This window comes from Petromyzon marinus, chromosome 6 (genome assembly GCF_048934315.1).
Source record: "Petromyzon marinus isolate PM22_M1 ecotype Great Lakes invasive population chromosome 6, UKy_Petmar_22M1.pri1.0, whole genome shotgun sequence".
Lineage (NCBI taxonomy): Eukaryota > Metazoa > Chordata > Hyperoartia > Petromyzontiformes > Petromyzontidae > Petromyzon > Petromyzon marinus.
Genome location: NC_133672.1, coordinates 12,761,681 through 12,786,880, shown reverse-complemented (window position 1 = coordinate 12,786,880; position 25,200 = coordinate 12,761,681). Strand labels below are relative to the sequence as shown.

Sequence of the window (25,200 nt, the reverse complement as noted above, 5' to 3'; positions counted from 1 at the left end):
TGTGTGTATAAACAACATGCTTGAACGCTAAGTAAACTTCCCATTCAGCTCCTATGCCTTTCACCAAAAGCATTAAAAAAAGCCCTCATTGAAAAACAAGTACAGCTGCCCGTTCAATAGCACCGTGAACACGTCAATGTTTTCTTCCTGCAATAAGCAGCAGTCAATGCAGGAATTAGAAGGCACAGCAATTTCAAATTTACTCCAACAATTTACATAGCACAGGTTATCCTTTGAGAGCAGTTACTTTCTGCCAAACAAGCAGCACACACACACATGGATGGATGGGGCTTGCAGCAACTCGAGTGCTCTCTGAGACGCTTACCCACGGCACAAGCAAACAGACTCGGACTGTTTGAACATTGTTGTCTGCAAGTGTAGCCACAGCAACACTTAGAGGCGCGGCATAAAGCATGGTGCTATATTGAGTCTGCAGGGTGCAGAGGAAACACTGGCAACAATATAGAGGCAGTGCACATTCACTGTCAATTGGCAGATAGATCTTGCTTCCCTTTTTTTATATTTCACGGGGGTTACTGAAAATATCTGTGCATTATTTAACTGAATGTGGTCACTCGGACAACTTAAAGAGTTTGCCATCTTGTGAACATTTATTGGGAAAAAATGTTCAAGCAAACTTCTGCTCACAGCGTTTCATCACAAATGTTGGCTTTGGAGATGCACTTGCACATGCTGCATGACATTTTCAAAATATGGGGAACGAAAGTGAATTCTCGAGTTTTCAAATTGGCATACAGGTTTAAATTATTGTGCTCATCGTTGAAGCAACGTCTGTAAAGACAAACAACTTAAAATTTCTGAGATTTCTTTGGGCACCGTAACAGATGTACGTCTGGGAGCTCTAAGTTGTAACCTCTTGTCCACGGGAGTGTACTGCTATTTTATCCTCCACATTCCAAATACTCATGAACGGACTTTGCCAACCATCTTAATGAAGGACCCTCCTAACTAAACGAGTCTTGAGACTCAAGTGTGCTTTCCCTGGGTAAAGGGCATTATTAATGTGCTAATATATAAAAGAGATGAAAAATAACAATAGGTTTTACCCTTTCTGGCAAAAAAACAGGTGTTAAGATGTTCAAACACCAAGATATATCTTTTTGCAAGGCATCAAGCCTGCATTAACCACTCATACTTGTGGCAAAACGTGCAAACAAACATGCTCTGACAATATACGCATTGTCCTTAAAACTGATTGGCCTACACCAAGGTAAAATAGGTAAAACCTATTCTTACTTTTAATCTCTTTTTTGATATTGGCAAAAAGTTCCCGTGTTATTATGTGCACACTAGTGATGCTTGCTACACAGACAATTACCCTCTCTCATTAAATGCCTACTGACTTAAATGTCCTTACACAATATTAACACAACTGCCTCGTTTTAACACATCAATGTAATGCTAAAGCTATACTGTTGCCATGCATTCTTGACAAAATTAGCGATACTGTCTTGGCCTTGAGCCTCACAGTAGTACTTAAAATGAGAATAATATAGGAATACAGTACAGATAATGCACATATGAAACATGAACAACACATCTTGAAACTCGGCAACAAGAGTCCATATTCATTTTGACATCTAAACATAATGTTCATTTACATGATTGCGGCTTATTCCCATAGTTTTGAACACCGTTATTATCAGTCTATTGCTAGCATTGTTTAACCAGGGCCACGTCGTGTTGTATTGACAAGCATATTACACATTTTACTCACCCTAAATCAAGTCTAGTTGTTTCACTTTTGCTTATTTAACCAGAAAGTGGGATGAAATGCATTATCCAGTTGGAAATGTACGTCTGGTTGCACCTGCTTATTTCAAAACAGCCAGTGCTCTACTACAAACACTAAATATTCTGCAGATAATTTCTTAAAAATACAAATTCGAAAGTAACATTGCAATTATGAATGTTGTGATGTTATAACTGCAGTGATTCATGCATAGGCAGTATGTCCTTCTTATCATACACTTCTTATCATGCACTTGAGAACCTATCTTGAGATGAGAGTCTGGATACATCAGACTCCGAACACAAAAACCAAATTACCTTTGGGCGTTGCGTCTCACTCTCAACCTGCTGCACTGCCATAAACACAGCTGTAAGAGCTGCCGCACCACCATCATTATAAACACAGGAAGAAAAGGACGATCGTTCCTGCAGCTCCACCCGAGCCGCTAATTACAGAGGGCAAAGCGAGTGACGTGTCCGCTGCCGCTCCCACATGCTTCTCTGTTCGCCCAGTCCGCTTCTGCAGCTTGCACCATCGCACATGGCTTTTTTGTTCTCTCGCACAGGGGGCTGGAATTTCATAATTAATGCACGGGTTGTCATCAGTGACCTCAGAGCAAGTGGCGGGGCTCTTGGGCTCACGGGCTCAGGGGGGGCACAGGTAGAGCACAGCGGAGAGGACACCGGATCCCGCGGTATGTGCTCTCCGCGGCATACCTCACATTCAACGGGCAGACCACGGCAGGCAGGAGCACAATGCAGCCCTCTGACGAGGCTCAAAAAAGTGGGGTGCAGAAAGGAGGCCAGCAGCGGCGAATACCGCCGAGTATTTTTTTTCCCTGTTGCTTGGGAAACGACAGATCGGCAGTTTTTTTTTTAACTTGGACCCGTCAGGCTGGAATTCGATTCCACCCAAAGCAACTGCAGGGAGGAGCTCCAAGGCCAGACCACACCCCCACCTCTTGTTTAAGAAAGGCACCGTGCATCTAGAGATCATGTGCACCCCCTTGCAAAGCCACTCGGGACATAGCCTTGGGACATCGGTTTTTCTTGGGATCACATTGTTTGAACGGAGTCCTCTCTAAAGCTCCTCTTTAGTCTGCAAACTCAGCAACATTTTATCCTTGCACCTTGGGTTTTCAGCTTCTCACAAACATACACAGAATTGTTCCGCATAATGTGCATCAAATTATTGTTCATGTCTAGCGTATATAAACACCCAGGAGGTGGTATTTTTCAGAAGGGCTTTCCTCTTGATATTAAAATTTCTGCCTAACCAAAATGTAATGCTACCTACTTATGTGTCAATGCAATTTAAACGAGATTAACGTTAATGGCCATGAGAAAAATAAACATGATAAATCTTGCGCTCATGATATTTTTTGTTGCACTGTTAAGACTTAAACTTTCCAGTGGCACCCTTGGGGAGAATCTGTCTGCATTCTCCTGCAGACGACGCTGACTTAATTATTGTTTTAAGACCATTTCAATCATAACCTTTCAGTCTGATAACAAAAAACTGGCACAGAAAAGCTCTGAAATAGAAGCCTTAAAAAATGTCTGATATATAATGTGATTAAGCTGTTACAAAATTAAGGCAATTACAGTAAATACACCCTACATTTACGAAATAATTTCCCAGTTTAGATTATTTTAGTTATGCATTTAGACAATTACGTCATAATATTTAGCACATGAAAGTAGAATAAGCATATTTAAGTTTCTTTCAACTCGAGTTATTTTTGGCGAAAAAACGACACTGTAAATTGATACGCACAGACAGCTAACATCTGTCTATACACGCTTTCATATGTAACATGACATCACGCGTTTCCACGTTAGGTCCGAATATAAATAGATTTCATGAGATAAATAATTACACCGATCTCCCCTTTGTTTAAAGCATGTGCTATGAAAATATACGTTAAAGAGTCAACTACCGAAAATCAGCGAAGCTGCTGAGAAATGTAAATAAACCCTTCCCAAAGCTGTCAGCGGAGCCTCATGTTTCATGAACCAGAGACTTAACATCGAGTCTCAAGTCTCACAAGCAGGACGGAGCCATTCTTCCTGATGTCTCTCTCACTATCAACATCAAAACTGAGGAAGTACATTTAAGTACTATACTAAGTGCACAGAACACAATACAATAAGATTAAATTTCCTTATAAAATGCCTAAAACGTCAATGCATTTGTTGATAAAAAATAATAATTGTAACAAAAAAATCCACGCTTTCATTTCATCTTCGAGTAGAAACACATGAGACGCACAGAAACATGATACGAGTTCAATGTATTACGTTAATAAATACAAATTACAGTATATTAAACCTTACCCATTTGTATTTACAAGCGCAATGCACACATGCACACTTACCAGGGACCAATTAGTTACTGGATGTGCTTAGGAAGCCGCACGGAGCTTTAATTTGGGTGGTCCTGGGCTCGGGGCAGCAGCTCGAAGGGCAACCAAACCGCTTCCCCTGTTACTCTGGGCATGGCGTTGTGACAGGAAGCAGGGTTAGTGGTGGTGGTGGTGGCGAGAGGTGTGGGGGTGGACGGGAGGTGGGGGCGTATTGTCATTACTCCTGCACCTTGGGAGGCAGGGAAACCGGCAAAATTTCACACGGAAGGGCTGCTGCTGCTGCTGTTGTTATTACAACTGCTCTCGCACAGAGGCCGAGATGGCCTGCCAACTTTTTGGGGCCAAAAAGGCGTGTGCCCGACAGCCTCCCAGCGTTAATCCCTGGAGACCTGCGGCTGCGAGAGCAATTAATATTGTATCCTTGTCAGCCTTGACGGACCCTGCATGAGCAAGGGCCACATCATCCCCGAGTCCTCTGTCTGCAGGAGGATGCCGATCCCCATAATTAGCACTACATCATCACCTCCTGCCCGTAACGCCAAGAAAAGTAAATACTTCCAAAGCGGTAAGATTTAGGTGATGATGTAAAAGCAGCGTTACGCATTGTCTCGCGTTTGCCCTCTGTAAACAGAAATTAACTTGAAGCAATATACGAAGGAAACAAAAAACCCAACCTCCAGAGCCATCTGGTATACTGTGGTTTAAAACCTAAATGTTCTGCTTCATAATGGAAATGAAACATGCTTTCGACAATATTGCGTGTGAAATCAAACACCGTAAAATAATACGAAACTGCACCAACTTTGTTAGAGGATATTTAATCTTACCTGAAAGTATAAGAAAAAGTATTTAAACTTTTCTTCATATATCACCAGTAATTTTTGACATTAAAAGCAAAAATGGCACACGACTGAAACATGACAAAGGGGGAGGATTTTTCCACATATTGTAACTGGAAACTGCCTCCCTACCCCTTCACGTAATTGTGCCATACATCACACATACAGTAGTACATGGTTCTACAAGATAAACCTCAGGAGATGCTATCCATTTCTGCTAATGGAGCGATTGGATCTGTAACAAACAGTCACGTGTACAATGAGCAAATCCTTCAAGAGACAAAGTCTGCTGCAAAATACCAGCTGTATAAGCGAAGTGGCTGTAAAAAGAGAGCTTTATAAAACACCTCGTCAACATATGAAGGGCTTCAACAATGACCAAGTCATGTGCCAATGCCTTCTAACAGGATGTCTGATGAGACGGAATGCTGTCGTGGTGTAATGGTTATTGCAATCCAAAGGTCGCGGGCACAATCTCTTGGCGCGGCAAATCTCTCCACCTCTCTCCACCACGGTCTAGTCGATCAGCAGCAGGTCGTGCGTGGTGAACCAAGTTTACTCCCCCTTCTTCTTCTTACGAGACGTATGGCCATCATGAAATAGCCCTTTAGAGGGGCTCTCAAAGTTCCCTCGAATGGAGGCCCTTCCACCAACACCAGCAAGCAATTGCAGGGCTGCACACCAACAAACTTTTACCTTCACCAACGTACAAAGAGGCCCGTCAGGTATGTTTTGTTTGTTTACAGATGGTCTTATCGTGAGCATCTTTAAAGCTCGATGAGCTCAGTCAGAACAAGTGCCATCAGCTGGACCCATGCATCCCTGGGACAATAAAGTTTGTGAATGTCGTGCGCAGCAGCATGAGGAACTATAAACGTGTGACAGACTGATTGCAGAACTGAGTCATGCTATATGTCATAGTGATTGCCATAATTCTACAACGTGTGTAAACAATCGTGATAATTTCTGCAACACTGTAAAGTGTCAGCGCAAAAGGGCCATGGAAGGAATAATAAATTTTCCGTTTAAATAACTTTGTGAGGTAATAATTTGAAATCTTCTCACGATCCTGCTTCTTATTGGTAGATAGATTTGTTGAACTTTATTGTGCGATTTCCTTTTCCCTCAGATTACACTTTTTTACATTAACTTTACAAATGTGCTCTTATTGTATTACATATTTACAACACAATTGTGGTGGTGGAGGGGGGGGGGGCTTTAAAAAAAACCGGAAATGTTAGCTATCACCAAACCGGTTAATAGTTAACTGAAATAACTGGCAGACCTTTTTGTCAAATACACAGTGGGACGAAAGCCTTGTGGGGATTTGTACTTTGCCAAGCTGTGTCAGTGCGGGGTTGGTGAAGGCGGAACGCGTCCGTGGAACAATTCCGATTTGACTCAACATTGTTAGCCACGGGTCGGAAACTGAACTTGGCCATCGCTACCCACCTCACGTTCGTTGTGCTGTTCTTTAATTAAGCACACACTGTGATTACATTCTGTTCGTTGTATGCAGCTCTGTACGTGCGTTACAGCTGGTTGCCATTCATTGTACTGAGTAAATGCATCATTATTGACTTGCCCCCGAGGTAGCACTGTATGTATTAACATGTTCTGTGGACACACACGGAAGCGAAAGCATTGCTGTAAGCAGACAAAGCATATTGCCCATTGTGTCTCCCCGTGCGTGCCTGGGCAATTGAGCTTGGTAGAGCGTGCACAATCCGTCATTTCTGCCACGCCACTTTGTAGGATTTCTTCAGATCAAGGAGATTTAAAGGCAAGAAAGGTCCCGCTAGGACATTCCAAGCACTGTATAAATTATAGTGAAGAAACATATACAGTACCATATGAAACGTACTGGTATTTGAAACCTAGGTATTTCCTCTCCATATGTAGTTTAATTGTTTTTTTTTAGAAAGAGTTAATGCGTGCATGTATCCTCTTTCTTCCATTATACTCTGTGTTTTTGATCCAGGAAGTATAAATACCAAAATATATTAGAATGTATTAACATATACAGTGAGGGAAAAAAGTATTTGATCCCCTGTTGATTTTGTGCGTTTGCCCACTGACAAAGAAATAACCAGTCTATAATTTTAATGGTAGGTTTATTTGAACAGTGAGAGACAGAATAACAACAACAAAATCCAGAAAAACGCATGTCAAAAATGTTATAAATTGATTTGCATTTTAATGAGGGAAATAAATATTTGACCCCTCTGCAAAACATGACTTAGTACTTGGTGGCAAAACCCTTGTTGGCAATCACAGAGGTTAGACGTTTCTTGTAGTTGGCCACCAGGTTTGCACACCTCTCAGGTGGGATTTTGTCCCACTCGACTTTGCAGATCTTCTCAAAGTCATTAAGGTTTCGAGGCTGACGTTTGGCAACTCCAACCTTCAGCTCCCTCCAAAGATTTTCTATGGGATTAAGGTCTGGACACTGGCTAGGCCACTCCAGGACCTTCATGTGCTTCTTCTTGAGCCACTCTTTTGTTGCCTTGCCGTGTGTTTTGGGTCATTGTCATGCTGGAATACCCATCCACGACCCATTTTCAATGCCCTGGCTGAGGGAAGGAGGTTCTCACGCAAGATTTGACGGTACATGGCCCCGTCCATCGTCCCTTTGATGCAGTGAAGTTGTCCTGTCCCCTTAGCAGAAAAAAACCCAAAAGCATAATGTTTCCACCTCCATGTTTGACGGTGGGGATGGTGTTCTTGGGGTCATAGGCAGCATTCCTCCTCCTCCAAACACGGCGAGATGAGTTGATGCCAAAGAGCTCCATTTTGATCTCATCTGACCACAACACTTTCAACCAGTTGTCCTCTGAATCATTCAGATGTTCATTGGCAAACTTCAGACGGGCATGTATATGTGCTTTCTTGAGCAGGGGGACCTTGCGGGCGCTGCAGGATTTCAGTCCTTCACGGCGTAGTGTGTTACCAATTGTTTTCTTGGTGATTATGGTCCCAGCTGCCATGAGATCATTGACAAGATCCTCCCGTGTAGTTCTGGGCTGATTTCTCACCGTTCTCATGATCATTGCAACTCCACGAGGTGAGATCTTGCATGGAGCCCCAGGCCGAGGGAGATTGACAGTTCTTTTGTGGTTCTTCCATTTGTGAATAATCGCACCAACTGTTGTCACCTTCTCACCAAGCTGCTTGGCAATGGTCTTGTAGCCCATTCCAGCCTTGTGTAGGTCTACACTCTTGTCCCTGACATCCTTGGAGAGCTCTTTGGTCTTGGCCATGGTGGAGAGTTTGGAATCTGATTGATTGTTTCTGTGGACAGGTGTCTTTTATACAAGTAACAAGCTGAGATTAGGAGCGCTCCCTTTAAGAGTGTGCTCCTAATCTCAGCTCGTTACCTGTATAAAAGACACCTGGGAGCCAGAAATCTTTCTGATTGAGAGGGGGTCAAATACTTATTTCCGTCATTAAAATGCAAATCAATTTATAACATTTTTGACATGCGTTTTTCTGGATTTTGTTGTTGTTATTCTCTCTCACTGTTCCAATAAACATACCATTAAAATTATAGACTGATCATTTCTTTGTCAGTGGGCAAACGTACAAAATCAGCAGGGGATCAAATACTTGTTTCCCTCACTGTATGGGGGGGGGGGGAATGTGGTGCAAATGTTTTGGAGAAAATATATTTCAAACCTCAATTTTACTACGTGCAGCCTTTACAAAGGGTAGCCGACACAGTTGGAAAGCTGCACAAATAATCACAGCCAGTTTTTTTTTACTGCGAATGAAAATTCTCAGCTGAGCGCGTCCAAACAATTCAGAACCAGGCAGTCGTTTTCACAAAGGCCTCCTGTGGTGCCAATGGTGCAAAAATGACAGCAGCTTCCCACACGGGCACACAGGATGCTTGCACGCTTGCTTTGCACGTTCTCGAGAACAGACATCCATCGCAGATCATCACGATTCTCATTTACCTTGACCTCCTCCTCCTCGTCTCGGTAGCAGCAGCATGGCAAGTAGCTGGCTGAGCAACGAGAAAGGTGAACACTGCCACCACCACCGCAGGCACAACAGTCGAAACAATGCGGGAGTTGATGAAATCGTCTTCCCACTTTGGACCACCTAGCAGTATAAATGGGTGAAACAGTCGATCGGTAGGTCGCGTGTGGTGAAGTAAAGTGTGGGTAATCCCACCTCCTTGCAAGATGTCTGTATAGTAATGGAAGAACGGACCACATTCTCTAGAGGGGCTCTCTAGTGGAGGCCCTTTTGCCAACACTGGTGTGGGTGAGCCATTGCAAGGCTGCACCCTTATCTTATAACCAGACAGTTGTACATACCGAACTTTAACAGTTGTAAATGTAAATTCTTCGGGAAGTAAATTTCGCTACAGACCAAAAGACAACAACACTCAGGAGTCACAGTTAATGTGCACTTTCTAAATGTTTGTTCAAAAGGAGTGGATCGCAACTCCTTTATACCCAGGCCAGCCGGTACAGAACATGGATTTGTAAAGAAGCCATCGTCCCCAACAGCTGTGACAATAGTCGACAATGGCCTCTGCCATCTCAGAAATGCTGCCTGGGCTGCTATAACCTTTAGGAGTTTCACACACAACAGCCCAACCTAAACAAACCGCCACGGCTGCGTGTAGGTCAATGCATGCCTTTTAACCCTTTCACCCCCTGGCCATGCATTGAGGGATTAAATTACCCACTGATAACTTATTTGTTGCGCTTTCCTTCAGCGGGTATTCCCCATATATTGGTGACACCGCTGAAACGTGGAAAGGATAGTGTGAGACATACCAATTGGCATTTTGATTTATATGCAGTGTTAAAACGTTTAGCTTGAATTGTAAAATGGATCTGTATTGATGTGTCAGGACTTTAAAAATAACCCTTGAATGGCATCATCATTATCGTCGTTATCAGCAAGCCTTGATCGATCTGCTGCAGGATGAACGCCTTCCCAAGCTGCCGCTACACACCCCAAACGAGGCTGCGATGCAATATATATGTTTAAAATGACTGTGTTGAAATGGTTATGAAGGCACATTCATGCGTGTCTTTAAAAAAAAAGTCCATATTTTTAATAAGATGTGGGTCACGACTTATGATGTAATTAATTTATCAACCTTTAAACAATGACACCATTGAAGGTATAACCCTGAAGCCATAATGCAGTGATTGTTTCTAAAGAATGAATGTCGGCATCTTGCACTTTCCTTTACTTGACCTATTTCAAACTCGTGACCCTGGGTAACTCTACCATATAAACAAAGTGAATAAAAACAAAAGATTTTTCTTTCAGCCTTATGGACTATTGAGGTAAATATTGTTAGCGGACACCTATTGAGACCGGCATCACAGAAAAATAGAGAAAAGGTGGGATATTTGATATTGCGGTCTTAACAGAGCCACAAAAAGCTAAGGCAGTGGCTCGGACAGTCAGACCTAAGACTCCCTACCTCAGGGACAGTGCACCTTGCTCTTCAGTCTTGCCTGCTTTACCTGCGTCTCTAGACTGCACTATGCACAGCTTGAGTCCCAAATGAGGATTGCAATTTCCATACATCAGGGCCATTTTCTGGCTACAAAAATACTGCAAGCTTTTCCACTGGATATCAATTACCAACAACAACTGGGGTATTTCAAAACAGGAATCACTTAATCATTATAAATTGACGAAACAAATGCACATTGCCTGGAAGCACTGATTCGATGCTTGAAATAGACTTGAGAATTCTCAGGAGGGCATTGAGCTTTCAAGGCTGTAGTCTTAAGACCTGGTTATTTCAGATCTCTGGAACAGTTAGTCTTACCAACATGAGGTAGCGTGGGTTTTTCGCATATCCCTTGGCGATTGCATTTTTAGACTTATACTCCAAGGAGGGTAATATTTAACATTCCTGGCAGCACTAAAAATATAAAGATTTTTTTACCATGTTGGTAGATTTTTATTTTAACGGATTAAGTTAAGGGAACTATGATTTAAGAAAATAACATTTTGAGTATTAAACACATGTTCGTAGTTTAATATAATCTATAAACAATACCAGTAAAGTAAATGTGAATAATTTAAAGCCTTTTGAAATCCACTGCTGGATCGCCACAATGTGTCAGTGATTGGGGTTGTTAGACCATACCTCATGCTTGTTAGTGAAAAGGGGGGGGCAGGATCAGTTCACATATAACTCACCACTAATATTTGCCATGGCCAGGAATCAAACTCAGATTTACAGAATCATAGGCCATTGCATTATCCACTGCAGCACCACTCCACCCGTAACAGTATAAACTCATTATTAGACCTTTTCCGACATAGTAATCTCTAATTGTATAAAAAAAAAACTGTGACCACTGTGTTTATAAAGCCCAAATAATCTTATTGTGTAATGAGGCATACATGGCACAGTAGAATGTGCCTCATGTTAAGTGTTCCATAAGTGTTCCTGCCTGGTAATGTGCTTCAAACGAGCCTTTAATATATCCACTGTTGAATGATGAGCCATGGTTTCCCAGAGGCAGCCCAGGAACCCTTTTGTGTCAAGATTGCAGTTCATATTGAGTGGCAAACAGCCGTTGGGCTATACTCCCGCGAAGGTACACGACGTTTCTCAGGCAAAATTTGCCAACAGTAGCTAGACATAAAAGGAAGAAAAAAATGTTCCAAAGAATTTTACAGCAGAAGTAAATAGTTTTGGCGAAAAGTCATGAAAGTATAGGTAATGCTTTGGAACTGTTATTTTATTTATTCAAATATTTATCCTGCGTAGCCCCTTGAGATATTGGAAAATATGTAAATGTAAAACAGAATGTGTCTGCTATATAACATACTGAGCTCGCGTCCACACAACATACCTGATAAAAAGTAATTAAAATAATTTTCAGCCCTTTGTCAAGCCACTACTGGATGAATAGTACTCTGTAAAGGAGGTTAAATATATGGATTGTGGTATTGCAGGACTATGAGAGGATGGCAAAGACATGGGAGGCCTTCAGCTAGAAGCATATAGATAATGACCAAATATAATAATTATTATGATGATGTTTGCATAATAGTACAGCAAAAGATGAAGTGCTCTATAAGTTGCGTGTTATATTGTTTTATGATTGCGCTTCCCATACATGGTATCCATGTAATTCCTAACAATGGTAAATACAGGTTTTAAATAATATACAATTACCAACATCATAAGCACACATAATTGCAATGTAGTGAAAGTATTTAACAGCAACCGATTTAGCATTGTTTAATAATAATACAAATCTCTGAATAAGTAACATGCAATTGTTGTGTTTGTTTTAGGTATTAAATCATTGCGTATCACCAGGGATAACAATTGAGCCAGAAGGCTTGTACACCTGTGAATTATGCTGGGGGAAAAGCGAGGGTTTTGTATGTGCCAGATGTAACATCTGTCAGCCCATCTGTGCCATGCTTATGTCACACATCCGTCTCTGCCACAATCGATGCAATTTTACACACAATCCAGTTAATTGTAAAGGTATCGATATTTGATTTTATGTTTCAGCATATTTGAATAATACAAAATATATACTTATATGTATTTCCTGGAGCTAGATTACTCATAGGGATGCACTTTTGGAACTTCTGTTACATTTTTGAGCATTGGACATGGCTCTTTAATCAATGGCAAAATAACGTGTGTATCAACATAGGATAAGATGGTCCAGCCTTAGTGTTGGCTATATAAGGGTAAAATATTCACTTTTGCCCAAGTACATTATGTGCTCTTAAAATGACCGAGCATTGATGAACAATCCTATTTTCCAAAAACAAGTGATTTCCGACAATACCAGGACAGCGATGGTGACAAGTCGGTGAAATGTCGGTACGTCTGTCTCACGCAAAATCATGTTTCGAGCACACAAACAGTTTTGTGAGCTATAAACCTTTTAACAAACACTTTGCCACTGAACTAAAACCATATGCTGCACTCTGGTTAGTTGTAGTGCTCCACTATTCAAGCACAGCTTGCATACACTGTATCTCCCAAGGGCACTGCTCCAAACTTGTGTATGTAACCTTCCTGTCAGATGTGGTGCTATAACATTGACTCCAAAGAAATGTAGAGCTCTGCTCTTGACACTGCAGCTAGCCATATAAGGCGCCATCTACCCTGGGATTTTTTTTATTTTAGAGTATTTCTTATAGTAAATATTTCTGCTGAAGACGAGTGGTGTTCCCATGCAGGCGCCACTCCCCTGGGTAGCATACATCCCCTGGAGGGCATCTAAATCACTCGCTACCCTGGTTCTCAGAACCCAAACTATTCTTGGCCCAAGTGGGTAACATACAAGAGACCGATTTTCCCAACTGGCCATACCTCGCTGGGAATAGAGCATGGGCTTTGGATGCCCTAGAATTCAGCCAAATTGTCCTGTGCTTGTCTACTGTTTTCGTGTCCCCATAAAACTGGCAGCAACTTTAAAAATCATGACCCTGGCACAGGCTGTGAATGATTGACAATTACAACCTGGCCATAATTTGACCAATACAGGAGTCATTTAACGGCTGATCATGGGTGTAACGGTTGTTGGACGTACACAAATCGGAAACTGTGCATTTAAAAACACATTCGCTTCCAATTATACCTAAATTTGCACAATGTACAACAAACAGCACGTGGTGTTGGAGTGTGTGGTGTTGGGTGTCATTTTAAACACAATAATCGCTGTCATCTCCTCAGTCGTCATCTACTCTCGAGGTTTAAATATCGAAGGAAAGTAAAGCAAAGCGTACAAGTACGTCGTCTGAATATTTCTACAAAAATACGACAATATAAGCAAGTTACGAGGTTATATAAATTTGTGACAACATCATGTAGATGCCATTTAACAACCTAATGAATGCGAGACTTAGGGACTCAAGCTGTGACCATTAAGAATTGGCTGCAGCAAAAAGAATGCACTCAGTCTGGTTGGACAATGAAGCCACAGTGCAAACTGGGCAGACATGCGCTCAATATGGGGGGCGGGGGGGGCGGGGGGGGGCAAGATCTCTCAACGGTTCAACAATGGTCTGGCTTCATTGAGACTCCCAGTTGTATGGACCAACTCTCAATTACTGGTCCACAAATGAAGCACGGGGCAATCGGCGACCACAATGAAATCAGAGAGTGGTTGGGGCCAATTTACATGCAGGCTCGTTATTATGGAGCTCATTAGCCAATTATGTGTCATTTCATCAATGGTTCTAAAACATTCTGCATATTTAGTAAATGCCCATAATGGAGCCCTTTGGTCAGCTGGTGAATGTACACGAGCATTAAACCGTGGCCATGATGAATACCAATCAGCACGTTATGGTCTGCCAATGTAAGAGTCTATCTGGCCAGGCAAAGCACTGGGAAAGGAAGTGTGGAAAACTGCTAACTCCATCTCCTGCCTGGGATGGCAGAATTCACATTCTTTCGACTTAGGCGCAGCCATTTTACCTCTCCAATACTACCATCTCATTTATCTCATGGCCTCGAGCCAAAATACTGTTCTGGCATAATTAATCATTGTAAACCACTAAAGAGGGAAAATAAAAGATACACATTTCCTTAGTTCAAGCCCAAGTACCAAAGCTGAATGCTGCATGCGAATATGTAAAAGAATCCTATTATGACACGGCTGTGGTGTATATATACACAACATGTGCAATGTCTTAAAACTGTCTCACCATTCGCGAGACTGAGCCAAAGACGTGCATGAAATATTGCCAGCACGCTTTCCAAGGCAAAGGTGCAGGAAAGGGCTCAATCATGCAAACAATATTCATAAAGAAACCAGTAATGTGATGAATGGTGGAGTGGGACAAATCAAGAGGCTTTTTTATTCTAAAATTGAATAAATAAATGACGTAAAGAAAACAGGTTCCTTTCACATACATTATATTCAACTTGTAATGTAGCAATATACCAATTACAATGACTTTGTGATTAACTCAAACTCTTGAACAGACATTATCCGGAATGTAGCCGTGATTGTTATACGTAAGCTTTCACATTCTCAGCGTACATGAACACAATTTCCCACCATTGCAAAGCTATGCAGCTCCTAAAGGCTCAATCATGCAAAGGGAACTTCCTCACAATAGCCGCAGAATCTGTTCCAATAAAAATTCCTTTGGCAGGGCAAACATTTAAACCACGTTTTTTTCCTCTAAACAATGTTGTTAGGCAATTTTTGTTTGTATAGCAATGTGTGCTGTCTTTTATGCACAGTGTACTGTAGGGCATGTGGCTCCCAGTGGCTCCTAGTGGCTCCATGGATAATGCAGACATGATTAAATACACTAGATTTAATCAAACCACTGCGGAATCCAGTTACATCAGTTTTGTGCACTGTGAGAAAATGTGAATGGCCACAGAAACCCCCCTGGGCCTTCACATAACAATAAACTAACCCAGACTTGTACGAGAAACTAAGGTCTCCAGGCATGGGTGAGCGCCACCGAGCTGCTATGTGAGACATGTCAAACTCCAACATTTGTTCATTTTACATGCAACTAAATATTTAGAGAGCAATCAAAGAGTGACGTGTAAATGCTGAGCAAACTAGGCTTTGAACCCTGTGAAATGAGTTCGATTCCTGATCATGGCTAACATCAGCGGCGGGTTATATCTGAATGAGTGCCGGGCTGCTCCGTTTCACCAGCCCACAAGTAAAGTAAAAAACAACATGTGTGGAGCATTTCAACCAGCAGTAGTTTTACAAAGGGGTTTCATGTTATCACTGTGTGAAATATGCAACTAGTGCTACGTTTTGTCCACACGTATTTCTTTGGGCAACTTGTGTGTGCTACCTGACCGTTAGAAACTGTTCACACGATAATAAGACAAAACAATTGCACAATGAGCATGAAGAGTAAAGACGTCTGCCTACAAATATTGTCTCATTAACGTCCTGTGTGTGTCGACTGTGTGCTTGAATTCGAGACCCAAATCCAAGTCTCATTTGTGGCCTTTTTTTTTTTAAAAGGCTAGTGTTGTAATTCCACAAAAAACTCTACCAACTAAAAAAAAATACTGCACATATTTCAAACATCCCCACTGATGGCCTGGTAAGGCAATGAGACTAATTTATTTTCACATGTAATCCTATACTTAAAAAAATAACCCGATGGAATAACAAAAAATAATTACTAGAACTCTACAGCATCATCTTTCATTGTGGCATCATGCCCTGTGATTTTCCCTGAAGTCCACAGTAAGGGACCTCTCAACATAGTACCTGTATGGAAAACGCATACAGGTACATTAAGCAATGAGGGCCCTGTCCGTAAAAGTAAATAGTGAATTGTGTTAAAGACTCAACAGCGGCTAATTCAACCTTATGGCAGTACCCCGGCTCTCGCATAATGTCCGTGATGCAGTAATTTCTAGTCTGTTAATGGTCGGCGATGCGGCAATCGACTCATCTCGACGAGCTGTACACGATGCACCACTACGGTGGGTACGAGCGTTCAGGGTTTCAGCGGAATCGTCCTCGCTGCGTGTCGACATCGCGGAGTAGCACTGATTTCTCGATTGATTGGTACCCCAGTCGCGGATTTAAGTACACCCCTGGAAAAAAAAGTGTCCTAGAAATAAAATATTTAATTGCCTCGGCCATTCTGTATTATTTGGTACCCCGAGGTACCGCCATAAAGATCAATTATGATCAGTTTTAACACTAGCTTTTAAAACCTCAGTCAACGCAGGTTCAGTAACTTAGCATTTTTTAAAGAAATACTTGTGGTAAGACTAAAGTGATTATTTGCTCAATTATTTCCATATGTATTGTGTATAAATGTTAAATGGGTGGCTGGAATGAACAACAATATTTTATCACAATAAAAAAATAAAACATGAGCAGCTGCTTTAACGATCGTAATAGCACAACAATAAATTAGATACCTGAAAATAATACCACAGGTCAGCATTAACAAAAACGGTCATTTTAATTAATCAAAGACACGCCGAGCACACACACACAATAAAACCCTAGAATGTCGAGGCAGCAGCCAGACGTAGGCTGTGAGGAGGGAGATGCAGGTTGCTTGTCTCTCCTTTGTGCACATGAAAAGGGCGAAGATTTTGTGCCATATGAAACTTGGATTCTGATGTTACAACACAACTTCGATTTAGCATTATCCACCGACTCAGGTGCCAGAAAAAAACACTTGCATCGCACGCACATTTCAGTGTGCACTCTTCTTTCATTCCCTGATGTGTATTCCACTCTTCTTTCATTCCCTGATGTGTATTCCACCATAATTCAAGCCTACATACCCCCAAAGCTGTGTAAGCCCATTGCCGTATCACTAAATCACTAATTATCGAATAAAAGTGACAGATTTCAAGCGCGACGTTCTGTAGCAAAGCTCACTATTCCCCGTTGTCATTCTGTTTGCTTTCAAGCAGTCGTTCCAGCCAACATGGGCATGCCGTTTCCTTGTATGGTCAGGCAGGCCAGCTTGAAGCTGTGTATAATGTCTGAGATTCCTGAAGGCCGGCTGGGAACGGAGATGAGGTCCCTCATTTTAATCATTCTTTCTGGCCGCCTGCAGCTGCACCCACTCCGCACCCACAAACCACGCGTCACGCTAAAAAACGACTTGATCGGACACCACAGCTGGGAACACCGATTTCGGGAATGCTGCTGTCGACATTCTCTCAAAGTCGGGTGAGGGGATATGATTATCCCGTTGCCCTTTGCCGATACCGAATGGGTCAGAAGTAACCCAGCTGTCTGCCTAATTTAAGCCACGTCATTCATGCAGGAAGTTATGAGAGCGGCTCACGCTTTCTAAGTGTTCTCACGGCCACATTATTGTTGGGCTCCGATAGCTGACCGAGATTCAAGAATTGTGTTCAAAGATGGCCTTTGAACAGAGCTTATGCGTTGTTTGGTGGAACTTGAAACCACGGTCATTAATGTAATACAGTAAATGATGACAGCAAAAACACAAAATCATTGGTGGAATACTGTATGTAATGATTATCATGGCAATGAAGGGATTTGAACAATATGGATCTCTCCACTCAGTGACTACCAATTCATATCCCGATCCTTCAACTTGGAGGATTTCGAAAACCTGCAATGGACATGAAATGCATGGAGGCTCCTTCTTAATTAAAATACTGTAGCAAACAAAAAGATCCACAGCTACACCCCTCCCCCCCCACCACCTCGATTCGAAAATTAAATCGAGCAATCGTATGTACGAAGAGCACAGAGGATAGCGGCAACAGTCGTTCAACTTGATGCCTCGTCAAGTCAGAGCTGCAGCACAAATTGTGACTTCATAGCGGAATATTATTTCAGCTCGTCTGCATGAAACAAGGTTTCTTTTTGCTTCGATCCTTTTAATGCTCAGAACTTCAATACACTTGGGAGTGGAAGTTTAAAAAGTTATAACAACAAAGGCATTATGAAGAGGAACTTTATACACAGCCTCACATCTACAAAACACTGTGTGGTGCCCTTTGAAAGGCAATATACATGGAGATGTTACACAGAAGCAACTGCCCGTGTGATTTTAGTTGGAAGCTGCGTGGAGCAACACAGAGCGCTGCCATACCCATGTGTAGTGTACAGGCTCATTACCGTAGTAACGGCACTTCAGGATACCCTCAGAACTATGTGCCAACTGTGTTTACAGAGCTGGCACATTTCATTTATTGCTGTAATGAGATACAGGCAAAGGCTAAATTAACAAGCTTTACATCCAAACAGACAGAATGATAATTTGGCAGCTCTGAATGGTCTTTCACAAGCACCTACTAACCCCTGCCTAAAATAAACAACGGAATAACAAACCTGGAGAGCCTCGCGCGTTTGTGTAATGTGCAGCCATGAGACAAATGTCAACAAAAACTATCCTGCAATATAATTCCAGAGTTAAATATAGGGCGCTGCAATTATACAATTGCATCATAGCTTCAGTTAAAATCTAATTTTACAATATCTACAGGCATAAGAGCAGCTCCACTTACTAAAATGTTTATTATATTGTATACTTGACACACATTATTTTATAGCATTCATTATTAGCACGTGTGTAAAGGTAACCATATGTTTAGCATATGAAATATATCAAAGACAAAGATTTAGATTCAATAGAGTTGATATCCCCATGTTGTGGGCAACCTGAGTTTGATTCCCAGGGCACGATTCACATCTGAACCGAGTGACATTCGACTTGGTCACGTGCCCACTCCCTGACCCCACCACAGCCCACTTCACCAAACCTGCACTGTTCAAAGTCGTGAAGTACAGCCAGACAACACCCAACAAGACCACAGGGACGTCTTCATCCAGCAGCGGATTGACAAAGGGCTGCCCAATTTAAAAGCATGCGGTATAATAGGCCGTCGGTAGGAAACCACAGCACAGTAACATTTGCAATCACAGCTTGGCACAATTAGTTTTGAAACGGTGCACAAGTGCCTTGCGTCTAATTGCTTTCATTGAGACAGCTGGAAGCGTGCCTCGCTCGCCACGCATAATTACGAAGGCATCCCCATGGGGGTTTCATCTTTATTTCAAAAGAAAGGCCGGGGTTACTTGGCATTATGCTGCATTATGTTCTATATCGCTAATGCTATCAGGACATTGCTCACTTTTGTTTATTTACGAATCCATGTTGTAAGAGACACACAATTGCTGAAAGGTGATTTAACTGACAGATAATGGTGTTTCATATAGATAATTCACGCCAACTATACATAATTGTCATCAAAAGAAATGCCCACTTTGGTTGAGGAGGTTGTGCAATTATAAAACGATACAAGTATACATAAGCAATTCACTACGTTAATTTATCTTTGATACACAGTGACCAGAGATGAAAGATGCAAGGAAGAAATATAATGGGATACCCTTGACAAAGACTGGATTCATGAACACGAATCACCCACAAACCAATAGGAAGATAATGATGGAGACTATGGTGAGAATGGTGATATGTTACTTGTGATCGACATTGCTATACAGCCGTGAAACCTGGACAATTAGCAGACAGATAGAACGGAAGTTGGCTGGTGTAGAATCGTGATTATTTAAGGAGATTGCTGAACATCACATGGGTTGAGAGAATGCTAAATGAGTAATTCTTACGACCTTGTCGACTTATGAACGTTGTAGCAACATGGAAGGCACCTAAGATGAAACAGCATTAACTGATAAACTTGACCATCACTGGTAAGATGATGGTCAAGACATCATGAAGTGGTTGGATCACCACGGCAACAGGAGTGCAACTTGTTGAACTTGTATTCTTTGGGTCTTTCGGTAAAGTCACGTAGATAAAAAAAATGATAGTGATATTATTTTTGAAAAAAATTGATTCACTTTATTTTTATAATTTTATTGTTATGTTACGTGACTTCCGAAAGACCCAAAGAATATGAATTCCTGCAGTCACGAAAGCTTTAAGTCATGTTGAACTTGATTCAGTAAAAAAATGTTAATACATGACAGTTGACCCCAACATCGGGGACGATATATGTGATGATGTTGTCAATGATACGTAAATGACCCTACCATAGCCGGTTTTCATAGACTATGTACATTGTAAGCTGGTTCTAACATGTGCTGTACTTCCAATGAGCCCTGATCACTGTGCTTCATCATTCCCTTGCAGAGGTAAGTGAGCGTTTTGAAATGTATGCAAACTCTCTGGCAATAAACGCCAAGACACAAAAAAACACATAGAGCTTGCGTTTTCAACGAAGTAGACTTTCTTACCCATGTGAGTACCCACCAGTCTTTTGTTCTGTTGGAGTATTTTAAAGAATAGTCACAGCCTCTAAATTAGGTACTCTATGCCCAAACTAAGTAACTCCCAGGAATTACTATATATGTCAAAAGCAGCATTCCAGATTATGATAAAAGTGATCTAGCAACATGCCAGAATTTGCCACGTTCGTGCCGAGATGTATGATAGTGAAGCTTCTCATCTCCCACCACATGCACACTTTCCAACAAATATCTCCCCTGGTGACCGTCCTTTGCTGATATAATATATGGTATACACTTTACAGGCCAGCCTGGTTCCGTATATCATAGATTGAATCTCTACTGGGGCATCGTATTTAATGACCATTGTAAGTTTTGTAATGACAGTGCCATTTGTTGAACACCATAGCAACAGGAAAAACTTTGTTTGAACTCAGAAGCTCGTTTCCTTTGTTGCTTTACAGACGCAACACAAGAGACCCTCTGGATCTGACCTCTCCATGTCGTATATGATGCAGAAAACTCCTGGGTAATGAGGCTACCATGTTAGAAAAGGAACGGGGGTTATTAGCGATCCCCAACATAAAACAAGCATTCTTTTGTTTCTCTGCCAAACGCAAACTGTCGTGAAAAATCAGATACGAAACTTAAATGCAAACTTGAGGGAATCCAACACTGCAAACCACAGACACGCAAAAGCTCAGTATTGAATGGCGTGCACGCCGCCGATCAGCATTTAGTCATTGATGGACGATGCATATATATCATTTGATGTCTAGATTCCATGTCTGAGTTACGTAACAGTGACACGTGTGTTTGTCTGCAAACTAGCTGCAAACATATAACTATTGGAATCGGTTCTATTTAAGCTCCAATTTGCAACAATTGCTGTCGTTGTGATGAAAAAACGTACAATAAAATTAATGAAAATATCAAGAAAATTGTTTTTACACGTTTTTTTTTTCTTTCTTGCATAGGTATGCTGTACTGTGCTGCAGTTATCAGCGAAATAAAGAGACCTCTACTGGGCAATTCTGAAATTGAAGTTAGTTCATTAAGCTAAGCCTCTATTGTACGGTAAATACAGCACTGTAATAAAACACACTTTTAATACTATACTACAAATTTAATGCATACTGTATTTCACTACAATACGTAAAATGGTTGTTTATAAGTCCTTTTATTTCCTGTCACCTTGGTTATCTATTTTAAAGCTTTCACATTTACGTCATATGTAAGACCATTTCCTATCCAATAAAATCGTGGTAAAAAAAACTACTACTGATATTGCTGATAAATATTCGTTAGAAGGTGGGTTGATTGTTTGTGATCTTTGAACATTTGCCCTTTGATTTGTAAGCTTATAAAATGGCTCTTTTGTACGAGTGAAGTTGAGGTAATGAGATGTGACATTTTTGACATGACAAGAGCATTACAATACCGTAAAACTTCTCATCATTTATGCTCATTTATGGGCCTATTCATTACCCCCCAGGACGTATTTCCCCATCTCCAACATCGCACTACAATACTGCATGTACATGATAGAAAAAAAAGAAAGAGGGTGTAGCCAGAAATCGCTTGCTCATGCCATCCAGGGGCTATTTGTCCTCTTCCATGCTGCCCAGAAATCCTGGAACAGGTGCAAGTACCCACAATTTGCCCCATCACACATGACCTGCCAATCGAGAAAAAATGTGCATTCATTATACTGGATACTAATCGTGACTGAGTAACAAAAAACGCGTCCTTCAAAATACATGTTTGCGTTTAAGTGCCGAATAAAATCCTTATCCCTAATACAGAAATATATTTTTTACTTTGAACAAATATAGTAAACATTTTGTTACTGTATAAAAAAAGTAGTTCACATGTCTTACTTAACCAAACAAAATACCCGTTTCCATGAATGTTGTGGTAATACCTTGACTACATTAAATCAAATATATGTGAGTAAGTATGCTTAGGTATACGACCCAACCTTTGTACACACTCTCAAGGCAAGGCCCTAACTACGGTATCAGAAACACCATGATGATGCAATGAGCAAAAATACAATGGCAGAGGAAGCTTTGCTTACTTTGCCCTGTTAGACAGTCGGTGCAAGTGCATTTTCTCAAAAGACATGTCCACTATACGGCAGCCATCTGCATAAAGCGTCAAACCCAAGCTGATGTTAAATGAAGGGGTTAACATTTACACGTCATACGGTGGTGCCGACTTCTGCTGCACTTGCAAAACTCGCCTGAGCCTTCTTGTGGCACCGTTGTTTAACAAGCAGAGTGATTTACTAATGCTCTGTATGCGGACTACACAGCTACATAAGCCACAGCTACACATGCCATATCCATTACCCACCCATTGCACTGTTAGGATTCTTTTAGATTACACAAAAACGTATCAAAGTTACACTCTTGGGGAGCAGTGGCCTAGCGGTTAGCGCACTTCATGATCCACTTCGGTGACCTGAGTTCGATTCCCGTCCACGGCCAACATCAGTGGTGAGTGATATCAACATGCTTTGACCAGCGTGGTGAAGTAGGGTCAAACAACCTGCCACGACCTGGCGTGGCGTGGAGAGGCCTTCGTCTAGCTATTGCTTGACAACGGGCAGAAAATTGTTATTAATTTTGGATTATATAACATGAGGGTTGTTAATGGGGAGAGGAAAGGAACTCTGACACCTCAGTGACCTCGCCTTGTTAGTCCTTACTCGTGTTACCTCACAACAACACTCCACACATCCCACTGCCCCCAAACCTGACCAGATATGAATAATGTATTCATTGATAACAATGAATGAAGCAGCGATTGGTAATGATGAATGTTAGCGTCATCCATAACGATGCTGCATTATGCTCCATTAGACTGTATTCATCTCAGTAAATAGCATGTAAAGGTTTAATTGTTCATTAGTATTTTTGGGTGTTAATCAAGTCGTCCGTCTTCATTTTACATATGTTAACAACACCTCTGCAATATAATTACAAACTATAGCTAGGCAGTTCAGATAATTCATGAATAAGTTACGTTATGTATCATGCCTACTCTAGTTTAACAGTACATATAGACCTCATAAGATAACAAGCAACGCAGATGATCTGTTTCATGATCAAGTGTCTACCGCCGGTGTTTAACTTTGTTAGCAACGAAGTGACTGCAAGTACATATACAAATGTACATAACACAATATACTACTAACACCAATATACAGTAGTACAATTCTATGCAAAATGGAAAATCATTGACATTATATTGGTTAATTCTCAAGAGAACATGTATTTGCAGGTCTGCGACCAGGTCTTAACACTGGCTCACAATCATCACACATTGCTTAAAGTTGAAGGCGCGTAGCCTTCACAGTTCAATCACGCAGCATTATTGTACCCAAGGATTGTACAGGTGTGTTATATTTACAGGTGAGGTGTATTATTCTTTCAGCACGGGGGTGTACGAGTTGAACAGGTATGTGTCATACAGGCGAAGATCATACACCGATAAGTTACAAAGGTATGAGTACATATGTTACACAGGTGACGTTTCGGGCAATGCCCCTTCTTCATATCAGAACAAAAACAAAGCAGGTGTGTTATCGATCTTTTTTGTTTGTTTGTTCGCGTGCGAGTCGGGGCGCAGGTGAACGTGAAGTGCAAAGGGGGCAGCGCAGGGTGAGTCCTGGGAGGAAGGCAGGACGGTGGGGGGGGGACCTTACCACTCAGCAACACGGAGCCCGTGGGTGATGGTCCCAAACGCCTCCTCCTCCTCCTTCCTCTCGTCCTCTCAGAGAAGAAGACGCGCTTCACGCCCTACGGCGTGAAGCGCACATCCTTTTGCATGCGCTCCTCTTGTACTTTAGCCGTGGACTTCGTTAACTTCTGTGCGGTTGAGTGAGAGAGAATGTGTGTGAGTGAGAGAGAGAGGAGGGTGGGGGAGGTAAAGAGTGGATGTCACAGTTTGCGAGCTGCTTGCCTGGGCCCGGCCGCACCGGAGCCAGCCCCTCTGCGGGCGGGCCCTGCTCCCCGGGATTCATCCATTCATCATGGTCCTCCCTCTCCCCTTCCCTCCTCCCCCCCACTCATCCACCCAACCACCCAGCCACTCACCCACCCACTCAGCCACCCCCCGCCGCACACCCCGCATCACAAGAAAGCTCAATGTGCACTTTCAGAGGGAGTCTGCCTACAACAAGGCTCTTTTCCCCCTAAAAAAAGGGCATTTGGTGGTTCATTTGTCGCTCATTTGTCACTCTGTCTGCCCACACTTTTCTTGGAACCTCAGTGGTGCGGCATCTAAACTGTGTTGTTTATTGGGTTTGTAAGTGTCGCATTTGTAATTACAATGCTGAGTCGTATACAATAATTAATAATGTTCTGCGTTTTGAGCCCTTTGTTAAGCTATTACGTGAAGGCTTTCCTGCTCCGTATTGGTCATGGGAATTGTTTGACCATACTTAACCATGCCGGTGATGTTAGCCGTGGCCAGTAATTAAACCCCGGTTTATAGTGCAATGCGCTAAACCGCTGT

The 25,200-nt window shown here is 41.9% G+C and overlaps 1 protein-coding gene across 3 annotated transcripts in view; it reads right to left on the bottom strand.

Moving 5' to 3' along the window:
* The window catches only part of LOC116939469 (uncharacterized), a 78,165-nt gene extending 53,378 nt beyond the window's left edge, over nucleotides 1-24,787 (bottom strand). The window contains exon 1 of one of the 3 annotated variants that reach the window (XM_032947864.2): nucleotides 24,389-24,787. The gene's annotated coding sequence lies outside the window, so the exon portion shown is untranslated. The other 2 variants (XM_032947868.2, XM_032947867.2) reach the window with 2 other exon arrangements.
* Nucleotides 24,788-25,200: the final 413 nt, after the last annotated feature.